The 22987-nt window shown below is 43.1% G+C and overlaps 1 protein-coding gene across 3 annotated transcripts in view; it reads left to right on the forward strand.

Annotated features, from left to right (window-relative positions):
* Positions 1-22987, forward strand: part of COL14A1 (collagen type XIV alpha 1 chain) — a 254844-nt gene that overhangs the window by 111539 nt on the left and 120318 nt on the right. The gene's annotated exons all lie outside the window — the stretch shown is intronic.

Below are 22987 nucleotides of genomic sequence, written 5' to 3' on the forward strand. Positions count from 1 at the left end.
TCACATGGCCACCACCGGTATAAATAGTATATACTCACAAGGCCACCTATTGGCCACCACCGGTATAGATAGTATATACTCACAAGGCCACCTATCGGCCACCACCGATATAGATAGTATATACTCACAAGGCCACCTATTGGCCACCACCGGTATAGATAGTATATACTCACTTGGCCACCACCGGTATAGATAGTATATACTCACAAGGCCACCTATTGGCCAACACCTGTATAGATAGTATATACTCACAAGGCCACCTATTGGCCAACACCTGTATAGATAGTATATACTCACAAGGACACCACTTGTATAGATAGTATATACTCACAAGGCCACCTATTGGCCAACACCTGTATAGATAGTATATACTCACATGGCCACCTATTGGCCAACACCTGTATAGATAGTATATACTCACAAGGCCACCTATTGGCCAACACCTGTATAGATAGTATATACTCACATGGCCACCTATTGGCCAACACCTGTATAGATAGTATATACTCACATGGCCACCTATTGGCCACCACCGGTATAGATAGTATATACTCACAAGGCCACCTATTGGCCAACACCTGTATAGATAGTATATACTCACAAGGCCACCTATTGGCCAACACCTGTATAGATAGTATATACTCAAAAGGCCACCACTTGTATAGATAGTATATACTCACAAGGCCACCTATTGGCCAACACCTGTATAGATAGTATATACTCACATGGCCACCTATTGGCCAACACCTGTATAGATAGTATATACTCACAAGGCCACCTATTGGCCAACACCTGTATAGATAGTATATACTCACATGGCCACCTATTGGCCAACACCTGTATAGATAGTATATACTCACAAGGCCACCTATTGGCCAACACGTGTATAGATAGTATATACTCACATGGCCACCTATTGGCCAACACCAGTATAGATAGTATATACTCACATGGCCACCTATTGGCCACCACCGGTATAGATAGTATATACTCACAAGGCCACCTATTGGCCAACACCTGTATAGATAGTATATACTCACAAGGCCACCTATTGGCCAACACCTGTATAGATAGTATATACTCACAAGGCCACCACTTGTATAGATAGTATATACTCACAAGGCCACCTATTGGCCAACACCTGTATAGATAGTATATACTCACATGGCCACCTATTGGCCAACACCTGTATAGATAGTATATACTCACAAGGCCACCTATTGGCCAACACCTGTATAGATAGTATATACTCACATGCCCACCTATTGGCCAACACCTGTATAGATAGTATATACTCACAAGGCCACCTATTGGCCAACACCTGTATAGATAGTATATACTCACATGGCCACCTATTGGCCAACACCTGTATAGATAGTATATACTCACAAGGCCACCTATTGGCCACCACCTGTATAGATAGTATATACTCACATGGCCACCACTTGTATAGATAGTATATACTCACATGGCCACCTATTGGCCACCACCAGTATCGATAGTATATATTCACAAGGTCACCTATTGGTCACCACCTGTATAGATAGTATATACTCACATGGCCACCACTTGTATAGATAGTATATACTCACATGGCCACCACCGGTATAGATAGTATATACTCACAAGGCCACCTATTGGCCACCACCGGTATAGATAGTATATACTCACATGGCCACCACCGGTATAAATAGTATATACTCACAAGGCCACCTATTGGCCACCACCGGTATAGATAGTATATACTCACAAGGCCACCTATCGGCCACCACCGATATAGATAGTATATACTCACAAGGCCACCTATTGGCCACCACCGGTATAGATAGTATATACTCACATGGCCACCTATTGGCCACCACCGGTATAGATAGTATATACTCACAAGGCCACCTATTGGCCAACACCTGTATAGATAGTATATACTCACAAGGCCACCTATTGGCCACCACCTGTATAGATAGTATATACTCACATGGCCACCACTTGTATAGATAGTATATACTCACAAGGCCACCTATTGGCCAACACCTGTATAGATAGTATATACTCACATGGCCACCTATTGGCCAACACCTGTATAGATAGTATATACTCACAAGGCCACCTATTGGCCAACACCTGTATAGATAGTATATACTCACATGGCCACCTATTGGCCAACACCTGTATAGATAGTATATACTCACATGGCCACCTATTGGCCACCACCGGTATAGATAGTATATACTCACAAGGCCACCTATTGGCCAACACCTGTATAGATAGTATATACTCACAAGGCCACCTATTGGCCAACACCTGTATAGATAGTATATACTCACAAGGCCACCACTTGTATAGATAGTATATACTCACAAGGCCACCTATTGGCCAACACCTGTATAGATAGTATATACTCACATGGCCACCTATTGGCCAACACCTGTATAGATAGTATATACTCACAAGGCCACCTATTGGCCAACACCTGTATAGATAGTATATACTCACATGGCCACCTATTGGCCAACACCTGTATAGATAGTATATACTCACAAGGCCACCTATTGGCCAACACCTGTATAGATAGTATATACTCACATGGCCACCTATTGGCCAACACCTGTATAGATAGTATATACTCACATGGCCACCTATTGGCCACCACCGGTATAGATAGTATATACTCACAAGGCCACCTATTGGCCAACACCTGTATAGATAGTATATACTCACAAGGCCACCTATTGGCCAACACCTGTATAGATAGTATATACTCACAAGGCCACCACTTGTATAGATAGTATATACTCACAAGGCCACCTATTGGCCAACACCTGTATAGATAGTATATACTCACATGGCCACCTATTGGCCAACACCTGTATAGATAGTATATACTCACAAGGCCACCTATTGGCCAACACCTGTATAGATAGTATATACTCACATGGCCACCTATTGGCCAACACCTGTATAGATAGTATATACTCACAAGGCCACCACCTGTATAGATAGTATTTACTCACATGGCCACCTATCGGCCACCACCGGTATAGGTAGTATATACTCACATGGCCACCTTTTGGCCACCACCAGTATAGATAGTATATATTCACAAGGTCACCTATCGGCCACCACCTGTATAGCTAGTATATACTCACAAGGCCACCTATCGGCCACCACCAGTATAGATAGCATATACTCACAAGGCCACCTATTGGTCACCACCGGTATAGATAGTATATACTCACATGGCCACCTATTGGCCAACACCTGTATAGATAGTATATACTCACAAGGCCACCTATTGGCCACCCCCTGTATAGATAGTATATACTCACATGGCCACCTATTGGCCACCACCAGTATAGATATACAGTATAGTATATACTCACAAGGCCACCTATCGGCCACCACCTGTATAGATAGTACATACTCACAAGGCCACCTATTGGCCACCACCAGTATAGATAGTATATACTCATAAGGCCACCTATCGGCCACCACCGGTATAGATAATATATACTCACATGGCCACCTATTGGCCACCACCTGTATAGATAGTATATACTCACATGGCCACCACTTGTATAGATAGTATATACTCATACTCACAAGGCCACCTATACATACTCACAAGGCCACCTATTGGCCACCACCAGTATAGATAGTATATACTTAAAAGGCCACCTATCGGCCACCACCGGTATAGATAATATATACTCACATGGCCACCTATTGGCCACCACCTGTATAGATAGTATATACTCACATGGCCACCACTTGTATAGATAGTATATACTCACATGGCCACCTATTGGCCACCACCAGTATCGATAGTATATATTCACAAGGTCACCTATTGGTCACCACCTGTATAGATAGTATATACTCACATGGCCACCACCGGTATAGATAGTATATACTCACAAGGCCACCTATTGGCCACCACCGGTATAGATAGTATATACTCACATGGCCACCACCGGTATAAATAGTATATACTCACAAGGCCACCTATTGGCCACCACCGGTATAGATAGTATATACTCACAAGGCCACCTATCGGCCACCACCGATATAGATAGTATATACTCACAAGGCCACCTATTGGCCACCACCGGTATAGATAGTATATACTCACATGGCCACCTATTGGCCACCACCGGTATAGATAGTATATACTCACAAGGCCACCTATTGGCCAACACCTGTATAGATAGTATATACTCACAAGGCCACCTATTGGCCAACACCTGTATAGATAGTATATACTCACAAGGCCACCACTTGTATAGATAATATATACTCACAAGGCCACCTATTGGCCAACACCTGTATAGATAGTATATACTCACATGGCCACCTATTGGCCAACACCTGTATAGATAGTATATACTCACAAGGCCACCTATTGGCCACCACCGGTATAGATAATATATACTCACATGGCCACCTATTGGCCACCACCTGTATAGATAGTATATACTCACATGGCCACCACTTGTATAGATAGTATATACTCATACTCACAAGGCCACCTATACATACTCACAAGGCCACCTATTGGCCACCACCAGTATAGATAGTATATACTTAAAAGGCCACCTATCGGCCACCACCGGTATAGATAATATATACTCACATGGCCACCTATTGGCCACCACCTGTATAGATAGTATATACTCACATGGCCACCACTTGTATAGATAGTATATACTCACATGACCACCTATTGGCCACCACCAGTATCGATAGTATATATTCACAAGGTCACCTATTGGTCACCACCTGTATAGATAGTATATACTCACATGGCCACCACTTGTATAGATAGTATATACTCACATGGCCACCACCGGTATAGATAGTATATACTCACAAGGCCACCTATTGGCCACCACCGGTATAGATAGTATATACTCACATGGCCACCACCGGTATAAATAGTATATACTCACAAGGCCACCTATTGGCCACCACCGGTATAGATAGTATATACTCACAAGGCCACCTATCGGCCACCACCGATATAGATAGTATATACTCACAAGGCCACCTATTGGCCACCACCGGTATAGATAGTATATACTGACATGGCCACCTATTGGCCACCACCGGTATAGATAGTATATACTCACAAGGCCACCTATTGGCCAACACCTGTATAGATAGTTTATACTCACAAGGCCACTTATTGGCCAACACCTGTATAGATAGTATATACTCACAAGGCCACCACTTGTATAGATAGTATATACTCACAAGGCCACCTATTGGCCAACACCTGTATAGATAGTATATACTCACATGGCCACCTATTGGCCAACACCTGTATAGATAGTATATACTCACAAGGCCACCTATTGGCCAACACCTGTATAGATAATATATACTCACATGGCCACCTATTGGCCACCACCTGTATAGATAGTATATACTCACATGGCCACCACTTGTATAGATAGTATATACTCATACTCACAAGGCCACCTATACATACTCACAAGGCCACCTATTGGCCACCACCAGTATAGATAGTATATACTTAAAAGGCCACCTATCGGCCACCACCGGTATAGATAATATATACTCACATGGCCACCTATTGGCCACCACCTGTATAGATAGTATATACTCACATGGCCACCACTTGTATAGATAGTATATACTCACATGACCACCTATTGGCCACCACCAGTATCGATAGTATATATTCACAAGGTCACCTATTGGTCACCACCTGTATAGATAGTATATACTCACATGGCCACCACTTGTATAGATAGTATATACTCACATGGCCACCACCGGTATAGATAGTATATACTCACAAGGCCACCTATTGGCCACCACCGGTATAGATAGTATATACTCACATGGCCACCACCGGTATAAATAGTATATACTCACAAGGCCACCTATTGGCCACCACCGGTATAGATAGTATATACTCACAAGGCCACCTATCGGCCACCACCGATATAGATAGTATATACTCACAAGGCCACCTATTGGCCACCACCGGTATAGATAGTATATACTGACATGGCCACCTATTGGCCACCACCGGTATAGATAGTATATACTCACAAGGCCACCTATTGGCCAACACCTGTATAGATAGTTTATACTCACAAGGCCACTTATTGGCCAACACCTGTATAGATAGTATATACTCACAAGGCCACCACTTGTATAGATAGTATATACTCACAAGGCCACCTATTGGCCAACACCTGTATAGATAGTATATACTCACATGGCCACCTATTGGCCAACACCTGTATAGATAGTATATACTCACAAGGCCACCTATTGGCCAACACCTGTATAGATAATATATACTCACATGGCCACCTATTGGCCACCACCTGTATAGATAGTATATACTCACATGGCCACCACTTGTATAGATAGTATATACTCATACTCACAAGGCCACCTATACATACTCACAAGGCCACCTATTGGCCACCACCAGTATAGATAGTATATACTTAAAAGGCCACCTATCGGCCACCACCGGTATAGATAATATATACTCACATGGCCACCTATTGGCCACCACCTGTATAGATAGTATATACTCACATGGCCACCACTTGTATAGATAGTATATACTCACATGGCCACCTATTGGCCACCACCAGTATCGATAGTATATATTCACAAGGTCACCTATTGGTCACCACCTGTATAGATAGTATATACTCACATGGCCACCACTTGTATAGATAGTATATACTCACATGGCCACCACCGGTATAGATAGTATATACTCACAAGGCCACCTATTGGCCACCACCGGTATAGATAGTATATACTCACATGGCCACCACCGGTATAAATAGTATATACTCACAAGGCCACCTATTGGCCACCACCGGTATAGATAGTATATACTCACAAGGCCACCTATCGGCCACCACCGATATAGATAGTATATACTCACAAGGCCACCTATTGGCCACCACCGGTATAGATAGTATATACTCACATGGCCACCTATTGGCCACCACCGGTATAGATAGTATATACTCACAAGGCCACCTATTGGCCAACACCTGTATAGATAGTATATACTCACAAGGCCACCTATTGGCCAACACCTGTATAGATAGTATATACTCACAAGGCCACCACTTGTATAGATAGTATATACTCACAAGGCCACCTATTGGCCAACACCTGTATAGATAGTATATACTCACATGGCCACCTATTGGCCAACACCTGTATAGATAGTATATACTCACAAGGCCACCTATTGGCCAACACCTGTATAGATAGTATATACTCACATGGCCACCTATTGGCCAACACCTGTATAGATAGTATATACTCACATGGCCACCTATTGGCCACCACCGGTATAGATAGTATATACTCACAAGGCCACCTATTGGCCAACACCTGTATAGATAGTATATACTCACAAGGCCACCTATTGGCCAACACCTGTATAGATAGTATATACTCACAAGGCCACCACTTGTATAGATAGTATATACTCACAAGGCCACCTATTGGCCAACACCTGTATAGATAGTATATACTCACATGGCCACCTATTGGCCAACACCTGTATAGATAGTATATACTCACAAGGCCACCTATTGGCCAACACCTGTATAGATAGTATATACTCACATGGCCACCTATTGGCCAACACCTGTATAGATAGTATATACTCACAAGGCCACCTATTGGCCAACACCTGTATAGATAGTATATACTCACATGGCCACCTATTGGCCAACACCTGTATAGATAGTATATACTCACATGGCCACCTATTGGCCACCACCGGTATAGATAGTATATACTCACAAGGCCACCTATTGGCCAACACCTGTATAGATAGTATATACTCACAAGGCCACCTATTGGCCAACACCTGTATAGATAGTATTTACTCACAAGGCCACCACTTGTATAGATAGTATATACTCACAAGGCCACCTATTGGCCAACACCTGTATAGATAGTATATACTCACATGGCCACCTATTGGCCAACACCTGTATAGATAGTATATACTCACAAGGCCACCTATTGGCCAACACCTGTATAGATAGTATATACTCACATGGCCACCTATTGGCCAACACCTGTATAGATAGTATATACTCACAAGGCCACCTATTGGCCAACACCTGTATAGATAGTATATACTCACATGGCCACCTATTGGCCAACACCTGTATAGATAGTATATACTCACAAGGCCACCTATTGGCCACCACCTGTATAGATAGTATATACTCACATGGCCACCACTTGTATAGATAGTATATACTCACATGGCCACCTATTGGCCACCACCAGTATCGATAGTATATATTCACAAGGTCACCTATTGGTCACCACCTGTATAGATAGTATATACTCACATGGCCACCACTTGTATAGATAGTATATACTCACATGGCCACCACCGGTATAGATAGTATATACTTAAAAGGCCACCTATCGGCCACCACCGGTATAGATAATATATACTCACATGGCCACCTATTGGCCACCACCTGTATAGATAGTATATACTCACATGGCCACCACTTGTATAGATAGTATATACTCACATGGCCACCTATTGGCCACCACCAGTATCGATAGTATATATTCACAAGGTCACCTATTGGTCACCACCTGTATAGATAGTATATACTCACATGGCCACCACTTGTATAGATAGTATATACTCACATGGCCACCACCGGTATAGATAGTATATACTCACAAGGCCACCTATTGGCCACCACCGGTATAGATAGTATATACTCACATGGCCACCACCGGTATAAATAGTATATACTCACAAGGCCACCTATCGGCCACCACCGATATAGATAGTATATACTCACAAGGCCACCTATTGGCCACCACCGGTATAGATAGTATATACTCACATGGCCACCTATTGGCCACCACCGGTATAGATAGTATATACTCACAAGGCCACCTATTGGCCAACACCTGTATAGATAGTATATACTCACAAGGCCACCTATTGGCCAACACCTGTATAGATAGTATATACTCACAAGGCCACCACTTGTATAGATAGTATATACTCACAAGGCCACCTATTGGCCAACACCTGTATAGATAGTATATACTCACATGGCCACCTATTGGCCAACACCTGTATAGATAGTATATACTCACAAGGCCACCTATTGGCCAACACCTGTATAGATAGTATATACTCACATGGCCACCTATTGGCCAACACCTGTATAGATAGTATATACTCACATGGCCACCTATTGGCCACCACCGGTATAGATAGTATATACTCACAAGGCCACCTATTGGCCAACACCTGTATAGATAGTATATACTCACAAGGCCACCTATTGGCCAACACCTGTATAGATAGTATATACTCACAAGGCCACCACTTGTATAGATAGTATATACTCACAAGGCCACCTATTGGCCAACACCTGTATAGATAGTATATACTCACATGGCCACCTATTGACCAACACCTGTATAGATAGTATATACTCACAAGGCCACCTATTGGCCAACACCTGTATAGATAGTATATACTCACATGGCCACCTATTGGCCAACACCTGTATAGATAGTATATACTCACAAGGCCACCTATTGGCCAACACCTGTATAGATAGTATATACTCACATGGCCACCTATTGGCCAACACCTGTATAGATAGTATATACTCACATGGCCACCTATTGGCCACAACCGGTATAGATAGTATATACTCACAAGGCCACCTATTGGCCAACACCTGTATAGATAGTATATACTCACAAGGCCACCTATTGGCCAACACCTGTATAGATAGTATATACTCACAAGGCCACCACTTGTATAGATAGTATATACTCACAAGGCCACCTATTGGCCAACACCTGTATAGATAGTATATACTCACATGGCCACCTATTGGCCAACACCTGTATAGATAGTATATACTCACAAGGCCACCTATTGGCCAACACCTGTATAGATAGTATATACTCACATGGCCACCTATTGGCCAACACCTGTATAGATAGTATATACTCACAAGGCCACCTATTGGCCAACACCTGTATAGATAGTATATACTCACATGGCCACCTATTGGCCAACACCTGTATAGATAGTATATACTCACAAGGCCACCTATTGGCCACCACCTGTATAGATAGTATATACTCACATGGCCACCACTTGTATAGATAGTATATACTCACATGGCCACCTATTGGCCACCACCAGTATCGATAGTATATATTCACAAGGTCACCTATTGGTCACCACCTGTATAGATAGTATATACTCACATGGCCACCACTTGTATAGATAGTATATACTCACATGGCCACCACCGGTATAGATAGTATATACTCACAAGGCCACCTATTGGCCACCACCGGTATAGATAGTATATACTCACATGGCCACCACCGGTATAAATAGTATATACTCACAAGGCCACCTATTGGCCACCACCGGTATAGATAGTATATACTCACAAGGCCACCTATCGGCCACCACCGATATAGATAGTATATACTCACAAGGCCACCTATTGGCCACCACCGGTATAGATAGTATATACTCACTTGGCCACCACCGGTATAGATAGTATATACTCACAAGGCCACCTATTGGCCAACACCTGTATAGATAGTATATACTCACAAGGCCACCTATTGGCCAACACCTGTATAGATAGTATATACTCACAAGGACACCACTTGTATAGATAGTATATACTCACAAGGCCACCTATTGGCCAACACCTGTATAGATAGTATATACTCACATGGCCACCTATTGGCCAACACCTGTATAGATAGTATATACTCACAAGGCCACCTATTGGCCAACACCTGTATAGATAGTATATACTCACATGGCCACCTATTGGCCAACACCTGTATAGATAGTATATACTCACATGGCCACCTATTGGCCACCACCGGTATAGATAGTATATACTCACAAGGCCACCTATTGGCCAACACCTGTATAGATAGTATATACTCACAAGGCCACCTATTGGCCAACACCTGTATAGATAGTATATACTCAAAAGGCCACCACTTGTATAGATAGTATATACTCACAAGGCCACCTATTGGCCAACACCTGTATAGATAGTATATACTCACATGGCCACCTATTGGCCAACACCTGTATAGATAGTATATACTCACAAGGCCACCTATTGGCCAACACCTGTATAGATAGTATATACTCACATGGCCACCTATTGGCCAACACCTGTATAGATAGTATATACTCACAAGGCCACCTATTGGCCAACACGTGTATAGATAGTATATACTCACATGGCCACCTATTGGCCAACACCAGTATAGATAGTATATACTCACATGGCCACCTATTGGCCACCACCGGTATAGATAGTATATACTCACAAGGCCACCTATTGGCCAACACCTGTATAGATAGTATATACTCACAAGGCCACCTATTGGCCAACACCTGTATAGATAGTATATACTCACAAGGCCACCACTTGTATAGATAGTATATACTCACAAGGCCACCTATTGGCCAACACCTGTATAGATAGTATATACTCACATGGCCACCTATTGGCCAACACCTGTATAGATAGTATATACTCACAAGGCCACCTATTGGCCAACACCTGTATAGATAGTATATACTCACATGCCCACCTATTGGCCAACACCTGTATAGATAGTATATACTCACAAGGCCACCTATTGGCCAACACCTGTATAGATAGTATATACTCACATGGCCACCTATTGGCCAACACCTGTATAGATAGTATATACTCACAAGGCCACCTATTGGCCACCACCTGTATAGATAGTATATACTCACATGGCCACCACTTGTATAGATAGTATATACTCACATGGCCACCTATTGGCCACCACCAGTATCGATAGTATATATTCACAAGGTCACCTATTGGTCACCACCTGTATAGATAGTATATACTCACATGGCCACCACTTGTATAGATAGTATATACTCACATGGCCACCACCGGTATAGATAGTATATACTCACAAGGCCACCTATTGGCCACCACCGGTATAGATAGTATATACTCACATGGCCACCACCGGTATAAATAGTATATACTCACAAGGCCACCTATTGGCCACCACCGGTATAGATAGTATATACTCACAAGGCCACCTATCGGCCACCACCGATATAGATAGTATATACTCACAAGGCCACCTATTGGCCACCACCGGTATAGATAGTATATACTCACATGGCCACCTATTGGCCACCACCGGTATAGATAGTATATACTCACAAGGCCACCTATTGGCCAACACCTGTATAGATAGTATATACTCACAAGGCCACCTATTGGCCACCACCTGTATAGATAGTATATACTCACATGGCCACCACTTGTATAGATAGTATATACTCACAAGGCCACCTATTGGCCAACACCTGTATAGATAGTATATACTCACATGGCCACCTATTGGCCAACACCTGTATAGATAGTATATACTCACAAGGCCACCTATTGGCCAACACCTGTATAGATAGTATATACTCACATGGCCACCTATTGGCCAACACCTGTATAGATAGTATATACTCACATGGCCACCTATTGGCCACCACCGGTATAGATAGTATATACTCACAAGGCCACCTATTGGCCAACACCTGTATAGATAGTATATACTCACAAGGCCACCTATTGGCCAACACCTGTATAGATAGTATATACTCACAAGGCCACCACTTGTATAGATAGTATATACTCACAAGGCCACCTATTGGCCAACACCTGTATAGATAGTATATACTCACATGGCCACCTATTGGCCAACACCTGTATAGATAGTATATACTCACAAGGCCACCTATTGGCCAACACCTGTATAGATAGTATATACTCACATGGCCACCTATTGGCCAACACCTGTATAGATAGTATATACTCACAAGGCCACCTATTGGCCAACACCTGTATAGATAGTATATACTCACATGGCCACCTATTGGCCAACACCTGTATAGATAGTATATACTCACATGGCCACCTATTGGCCACCACCGGTATAGATAGTATATACTCACAAGGCCACCTATTGGCCAACACCTGTATAGATAGTATATACTCACAAGGCCACCTATTGGCCAACACCTGTATAGATAGTATATACTCACAAGGCCACCACTTGTATAGATAGTATATACTCACAAGGCCACCTATTGGCCAACACCTGTATAGATAGTATATACTCACATGGCCACCTATTGGCCAACACCTGTATAGATAGTATATACTCACAAGGCCACCTATTGGCCAACACCTGTATAGATAGTATATACTCACATGGCCACCTATTGGCCAACACCTGTATAGATAGTATATACTCACAAGGCCACCTATTGGCCAACACCTGTATAGATAGTATATACTCACATGGCCACCTATTGGCCACCACTTGTATAGATAGTATATACTCACAAGGCCACCTATTGGCCAACACCTGTATAGATAGTATATACTCACATGGCCACCTATTGGCCAACACCTGTATAGATAGTATATACTCACAAGGCCACCTATTGGCCAACACCTGTATAGATAGTATATACTCACATGGCCACCTATTGGCCAACACCTGTATAGATAGTATATACTCACATGGCCACCTATTGGCCACCACCGGTATAGATAGTATATACTCACAAGGCCACCTATTGGCCAACACCTGTATAGATAGTATATACTCACAAGGCCACCTATTGGCCAACACCTGTATAGATAGTATATACTCACAAGGCCACCACTTGTATAGATAGTATATACTCACAAGGCCACCTATTGGCCAACACCTGTATAGATAGTATATACTCACATGGCCACCTATTGGCCAACACCTGTATAGATAGTATATACTCACAAGGCCACCTATTGGCCAACACCTGTATAGATAGTATATACTCACATGGCCACCTATTGGCCAACACCTGTATAGATAGTATATACTCACAAGGCCACCTATTGGCCAACACCTGTATAGATAGTATATACTCACATGGCCACCTATTGGCCAACACCTGTATAGATAGTATATACTCACATGGCCACCTATTGGCCACCACCGGTATAGATAGTATATACTCACAAGGCCACCTATTGGCCAACACCTGTATAGATAGTATATACTCACAAGGCCACCTATTGGCCAACACCTGTATAGATAGTATATACTCACAAGGCCACCACTTGTATAGATAGTATATACTCACAAGGCCACCTATTGGCCAACACCTGTATAGATAGTATATACTCACATGGCCACCTATTGGCCAACACCTGTATAGATAGTATATACTCACAAGGCCACCTATTGGCCAACACCTGTATAGATAGTATATACTCACATGGCCACCTATTGGCCAACACCTGTATAGATAGTATATACTCACAAGGCCACCTATTGGCCAACACCTGTATAGATAGTATATACTCACATGGCCACCTATTGGCCACCACCTGTATAGATAGTATATACTCACAAGGCCACCTATTGGCCAACACCTGTATAGATAGTATATACTCACATGGCCACCTATTGGCCAACACCTGTATAGATAGTATATACTCACAAGGCCACCTATTGGCCAACACCTGTATAGATAGTATATACTCACATGGCCACCTATTGGCCAACACCTGTATAGATAGTATATACTCACATGGCCACCTATTGGCCACCACCGGTATAGATAGTATATACTCACAAGGCCACCTATTGGCCAACACCTGTATAGATAGTATATACTCACAAGGCCACCTATTGGCCAACACCTGTATAGATAGTATATACTCACAAGGCCACCACTTGTATAGATAGTATATACTCACAAGGCCACCTATTGGCCAACACCTGTATAGATAGTATATACTCACATGGCCACCTATTGGCCAATACCTGTATAGATAGTATATACTCACAAGGCCACCTATTGGCCAACACCTGTATAGATAGTATATACTCACATGGCCACCTATTGGCCAACACCTGTATAGATAGTATATACTCACAAGGCCACCTATTGGCCAACACCTGTATAGATAGTATATACTCACATGGCCACCTATTGGCCACCACTTGTATAGATAGTATATACTCACAAGGCCACCTATTGGCCAACACCTGTATAGATAGTATATACTCACATGGCCACCTATTGGCCAACACCTGTATAGATAGTATATACTCACATGGCCACCTATTGGCCAACACCTGTATAGATAGTATATACTCACATGGCCACCTATTGGCCACCACCGGTATAGATAGTATATACTCACATGGCCACCTATTGGCCACCACCGGTATAGATAGTATATACTCACAAGGCCACCTATTGGCCAACACCTGTATAGATAGTATATACTCACAAGGCCACCTATTGGCCAACACCTGTATAGATAGTATATACTCACAAGGCCACCACTTGTATAGATAGTATATACTCACAAGGCCACCTATTGGCCAACACCTGTATAGATAGTATATACTCACATGGCCACCTATTGGCCAACACCTGTATAGATAGTATATACTCACAAGGCCACCTATTGGCCAACACCTGTATAGATAGTATATACTCACATGGCCACCTATTGGCCAACACCTGTATAGATAGTATATACTCACAAGGCCACCTATTGGCCAACACCTGTATAGATAGTATATACTCACATGGCCACCTATTGGCCACCACTTGTATAGATAGTATATACTCACAAGGCCACCTATTGGCCAACACCTGTATAGATAGTATATACTCACATGGCCACCTATTGGCCAACACCTGTATAGATAGTATATACTCACATGGCCACCTATTGGCCAACACCTGTATAGATAGTATATACTCACAAGGCCACCTATTGGCCAACACCTGTATAGATAGTATATACTCACATGGCCACCTATTGGCCACCACCGGTATAGATAGTATATACTCACAAGGCCACCTATTGGCCAACACCTGTATAGATAGTATATACTCACAAGGCCACCTATTGGCCAACACCTGTATAGATAGTATATACTCACAAGGCCACCACTTGTATAGATAGTATATACTCACAAGGCCACCTATTGGCCAACACCTGTATAGATAGTATATACTCACATGGCCACCTATTGGCCAACACCTGTATAGATAGTATATACTCACAAGGCCACCTATTGGCCAACACCTGTATAGATAGTATATACTCACATGGCCACCTATTGGCCAACACCTGTATAGATAGTATATACTCACAAGGCCACCTATTGGCCAACACCTGTATAGATAGTATATACTCACATGGCCACCTATTGGCCACCACTTGTATAGATAGTATATACTCACAAGGCCACCTATTGGCCAACACCTGTATAGATAGTATATACTCACATGGCCACCTATTGGCCAACACCTGTATAGATAGTATATACTCACATGGCCACCTATTGGCCAACACCTGTATAGATAGTATATACTCACATGGCCACCTATTGGCCACCACCGGTATAGATAGTATATACTCACATGGCCACCTATTGGCCACCACCGGTATAGATAGTATATACTCACAAGGCCACCTATTGGCCAACACCTGTATAGATAGTATATACTCACAAGGCCACCTATTGGCCAACACCTGTATAGATAGTATATACTCACAAGGCCACCACTTGTATAGATAGTATATACTCACAAGGCCACCTATTGGCCAACACCTGTATAGATAGTATATACTCACATGGCCACCTATTGGCCAACACCTGTATAGATAGTATATACTCACAAGGCCACCTATTGGCCAACACCTGTATAGATAGTATATACTCACATGGCCACCTATTGGCCAACACCTGTATAGATAGTATATACTCACAAGGCCACCTATTGGCCAACACCTGTATAGATAGTATATACTCACATGGCCACCTATTGGCCACCACTTGTATAGATAGTATATACTCACAAGGCCACCTATTGGCCAACACCTGTATAGATAGTATATACTCACATGGCCACCTATTGGCCAACACCTGTATAGATAGTATATACTCACATGGCCACCTATTGGCCAACACCTGTATAGATAGTATATACTCACAAGGCCACCTATTGGCCAACACCTGTATAGATAGTATATACTCACATGGCCACCACCGGTATAGATAGTATATACTCACATGGCCACCTATTGGCCACCACCGGTATAGATAGTATATACTCACAAGGCCACCTATTGGCCAACACCTGTATAGATAGTATATACTCACAAGGCCACCTATTGGCCAACACCTGTATAGATAGTATATACTCACAAGGCCACCACTTGTATAGATAGTATATACTCACATGGCCACCTATTGGCCAACACCTGTATAGATAGTATATACTCACAAGGCCACCACTTGTATAGATAGTATATACTCACATGGCCACCACTTGTATAGATAGTATATACTCACAAGGCCACCACTTGTATAGATAGTATATACTCACATGGCCACCACTTGTATAGATAGTATATACTCACAAGGCCACCACTTGTATAGATAGTATATACTCACAAGGCCACCACTTGTATAGATAGTATATACTCACATGGCCACCACTTGTATAGATAGTATATACTCACAAGGCCACCACTTTTATAGATAGTATATACTCACAAGGCCACCACTTGTATAGATAGTATATACTCACATGGCCACCACTTGTATAGATAGTATATACTCACAAGGCCACCACTTGTATAGATAGTATATACTCACATGGCCACCACTTGTATAGATAGTATATACTCACAAGGCCACCTATTGGCCACCACCGGTATAGATAGTATATACTCACATGGCCACCTATTGGCCACCACCGGTATAGATAGTATATACTCACAAGGCCACCTATTGGCCAACACCTGTATAGATAGTATATACTCACAAGGCCACCTATTGGCCAACACCTGTATAGATAGTATATACTCACAAGGCCACCACTTGTATAGATAGTATATACTCACATGGCCACCTATTGGCCAACACCTGTATAGATAGTATATACTCACAAGGCCACCACTTGTATAGATAGTATATACTCACATGGCCACCACTTGTATAGATAGTATATACTCACAAGGCCACCACTTGTATAGATAGTATATACTCACATGGCCACCACTTGTATAGATAGTATATACTCACAAGGCCACCACTTGTATAGATAGTATATACTCACAAGGCCACCACTTGTATAGATAGTATATACTCACATGGCCACCACTTGTATAGATAGTATATACTCACAAGGCCACCACTTGTATAGATAGTATATACTCACAAGGCCACCACTTGTATAGATAGTATATACTCACAAGGCCACCACTTGTATAGATAGTATATACTCACATGGCCACCACTTGTATAGATAGTATATACTCACAAGGCCACCACTTGTATAGATAGTATATACTCACATGGCCACCACTTGTATAGATAGTATATACTCACAAGGCCACCACTTGTATAGATAGTATATACTCACAAGGCCACCACTTGTATAGATAGTATATACTCACATGGCCACCACTTGTATAGATAGTATATACTCACAAGGCCACCACTTGTATAGATAGTATATACTCACAAGGCCACCACTTGTATAGATAGTATATACTCACATGGCCACCACTTGTATAGATAGTATATACTCACAAGGCCACCACTTGTATAGATAGTATATACTCACATGGCCACCACTTGTATAGATAGTATATACTCACAAGGCCACCTATTGGCCACCACCGGTATAGATAGTATATACTCACATGGCCACCTATTGGCCACCACCGGTATAGATAGTATATACTCACAAGGCCACCTATTGGCCAACACCTGTATAGATAGTATATACTCACAAGGCCACCTATTGGCCAACACCTGTATAGATAGTATATACTCACAAGGCCACCACTTGTATAGATAGTATATACTCACATGGCCACCTATTGGCCAACACCTGTATAGATAGTATATACTCACAAGGCCACCACTTGTATAGATAGTATATACTCACATGGCCACCACTTGTATAGATAGTATATACTCACAAGGCCACCACTTGTATAGATAGTATATACTCACATGGCCACCACTTGTATAGATAGTATATACTCACAAGGCCACCACTTGTATAGATAGTATATACTCACAAGGCCACCACTTGTATAGATAGTATATACTCACATGGCCACCACTTGTATAGATAGTATATACTCACAAGGCCACCACTTGTATAGATAGTATATACTCACAAGGCCACCACTTGTATAGATAGTATATACTCACATGGCCACCACTTGTATAGATAGTATATACTCACAAGGCCACCACTTGTATAGATAGTATATACTCACATGGCCACCACTTGTATAGATAGTATATACTCACAAGGCCACCTATTGGCCACCACCGGTATAGATAGTATATACTCACATGGCCACCTATTGGCCACCACCGGTATAGATAGTATATACTCACAAGGCCACCTATTGGCCAACACCTGTATAGATAGTATATACTCACAAGGCCACCTATTGGCCAACACCTGTATAGATAGTATATACTCACAAGGCCACCACTTGTATAGATAGTATATACTCACATGGCCACCTATTGGCCAACACCTGTATAGATAGTATATACTCACAAGGCCACCACTTGTATAGATAGTATATACTCACATGGCCACCACTTGTATAGATAGTATATACTCACAAGGCCACCACTTGTATAGATAGTATATACTCACATGGCCACCACTTGTATAGATAGTATATACTCACAAGGCCACCACTTGTATAGATAGTATATACTCACAAGGCCACCACTTGTATAGATAGTATATACTCACATGGCCACCACTTGTATAGATAGTATATACTCACAAGGCCACCACTTGTATAGATAGTATATACTCACAAGGCCACCACTTGTATAGATAGTATATACTCACAAGGCCACCACTTGTATAGATAGTATATACTCACATGGCCACCACTTGTATAGATAGTATATACTCACATGGCCACCACTTGTATAGATAGTATATACTCACAAGGCCACCACTTGTATAGATAGTATATACTCACAAGGCCACCACTTGTATAGATAGTATATACTCACAAGGCCACCACTTGTATAGATAGTATATACTCACAAGGCCACCACTTGTATAGATAGTATATACTCACATGGCCACCACTTGTATAGATAGTATATACTCACAAGGCCACCACTTGTATAGATAGTATATACTCACAAGGCCACCACTTGTATAGATAGTATATACTCACAAGGCCACCACTTGTATAGATAGTATATACTCACAAGGCCACCACTTGTATAGATAGTATATACTCACATGGCCACCACTTGTATAGATAGTATATACTCACAAGGCCACCTATTGGCCACCACCGGTATAGATAGTATAAACTGCATTCATCACTGTAGTGATTTACAATGGTCTTCCGTTACCATTCACTTTCTTTCTTCTCTCATTCTCTAGTTCGATAATAAATATGTTTAGCTTAGTTATTACTATATGACATTGGTCACGGTTTTCAAAAATGCTTAATTTTTATTGGACCTGAAGGTGAACATGCTGCCGATGTCGGACGTAGCGATTTTCTGCTACTGCACAGGCGTCTAAGTTGTACCGCGCATGCATCCCGATTGCGTCGCATGCATGGTATGACTTAGACAGTGCGACTTAGATGCGATTGTGTCCGTGCAGAGCCACAGTTGCAATTTCAGACGCATGCGCATAGAAGTGTGTCGGAAATTTACTGGTAACAGGGAGGTGTCGTAGCGCACACACGGAGATGGTCCATCTTATGGGCGCTGTTATTGGACTGTCACAGGTGCGTCAGTGGAAGTGGCTGAGTACACAGACGCTCAACCACTCGCATAGGACGCCATCATCTGACGGAGAATCTGCACTACCCATAGCGGGGCTGGTGCAAGTTTCCATGGCGCAAGCGATGGTGGCATCTAAGGATGCATCAATCCGTATTACAGCGTGTACGGACTCTGAAAGCGGGCGCCTCAGTCCTTGCACAGCCAGACGCACCCCAGGGGGACGGCCCGATACTGGCATTAGCATAAAAGACACTAAAGCGATCGCGGCAGGCTATGACTGAGAATGAGGCCCATTATCATTCTACTCCCTCTTCTGCTCCTCCCCAGTATAAATGATGTAGTGTAATGCAGAGAGGATGCACATTCAGAGTTCTATATAAATATATATATATATATATATATATATGTCCTGAGCTTGTGACATAAGTATGAAATATAACAGCAACTTCCACAGTCCTAGGCCTAATACTGAGTCAGACAGATGATCCGCAGACACTTGTCCTTTTGGCGGCCGCAGCCTACTTACAGCCACAGCCCTCAGCATTAGTACTAGGACACCCTCCCCATGCTGCGTGCAAAAGACCCGCCAGAAACAAGCGTCTCTCTTCTCTGTCCGCAGAAGTCGTCCTACACGCCCACCATACTCCCATGACAATTCTGTTCTGTGCATCGGTCGGAAACCGCACCAGTTGCATCCTGGAAATGCCCATTTCACACAGAGTGATCCATCAGCGCATGGATCACTTTATCCGCACTTTATGTCTCCGTCCATGTGTGGTTGCGTGGTGCGATGCACGTGTGGCCTGCGATTGCTTTGGGCGGCTCATGCACAGTTAGCAGGTGTCTGCGAGATCTGACCTCATTTGGACTTATGTTATGTCTGACTCAGACACACGCCCTTTATCTGTTTAACCAGACAAGTCCTCATTTGATGGGATCTGATTGGGTAGATCACTATTGGGCAGATGCATTAAGCCAATGGACAGAGATAAAGTGGAGAGACATAAAGTACCAACCAATCAGCTCCTAACAGTCATTATCCAAACACAGCCTGTAACATGGCAGTTAGGAGACTTTGGGCCTCATTCAGAGGCGGTCGGAGGATGCAAGCGGTCGCTCAGAAACTGGACGGCCACTTGCATCCTGACCGCCCGCCTCTGTTGCGGTCGTTAGGCTGTGGGTTAACACCCACAGCTCTAACGACCGCTCCGGTGATGGTCGCGATGGTCAGAGACCATCGCGACCATCGGGGCTTACGACGAGACCCTAGGGTAGGGTCTCCCTTGTCGTAAGCCCCGGAGAGCTTCTGGCTCTGTCTGAGCCGGAAGCTCTCCACTGACATCACTAGTGATGTCAGTGGGGCCGCCCCCAAACGGTAGGCGTTCCCATGGGAACGCCTCCGTTTGGGCTGCCACCCCCCTGGCCCGCCTTCCAAACGGGGCGAGCTGTCAATCAACATCGACAGCTCGCCCCCTTTGGATCGAGACCCGCTACGACCGGTGCTGTCGGTCGTAGCGGGTCTCGCGCATGCGCACGACGGCACCGGCGCCGTCGTGCGCATGCTCTGTGGGGGGCCATCGACCCGGTCCGAGCGCATCGGCGCTAACGACCGGGTCTGAATGACCCCCTTTATCTCTCTCCAAGGCTTAGTATATCTCTCCTTTTTAAGGTTAAACAATAAATATCCCTTGTGAGGGAAAATTGACTCTCTCTGTGTTGGACAGAACTGTGGTTCTCCCAAATCTGGAAATTCCACGGAATATCTGCACTCCAGCATACGTTCTCACTTTGCAGCACATAAAGGTCACATCCCGTATCCTGTGTACGTACGGGTAATAGGGTATGTTTTGTTTACATTCATAATCTTGGCCTGTGAATGTCAACATGGTTGTTGTAATGGTAACTGCATGTCATCTAGAACATTGTGACATTACACAGCTATTCTACTGCAATATTAGCATTATATATCGCACCGTTCCTCTCATTCAGCCCAATTGCTCAGTAACAGTTACCACTAATACACAATGTAACA

The sequence above is a fragment of the Taudactylus pleione genome, unplaced genomic scaffold, assembly GCF_031769625.1.
Source record: "Taudactylus pleione unplaced genomic scaffold, aTauple2 ptg000510l, whole genome shotgun sequence".
NCBI lineage: Eukaryota > Metazoa > Chordata > Amphibia > Anura > Myobatrachidae > Taudactylus > Taudactylus pleione.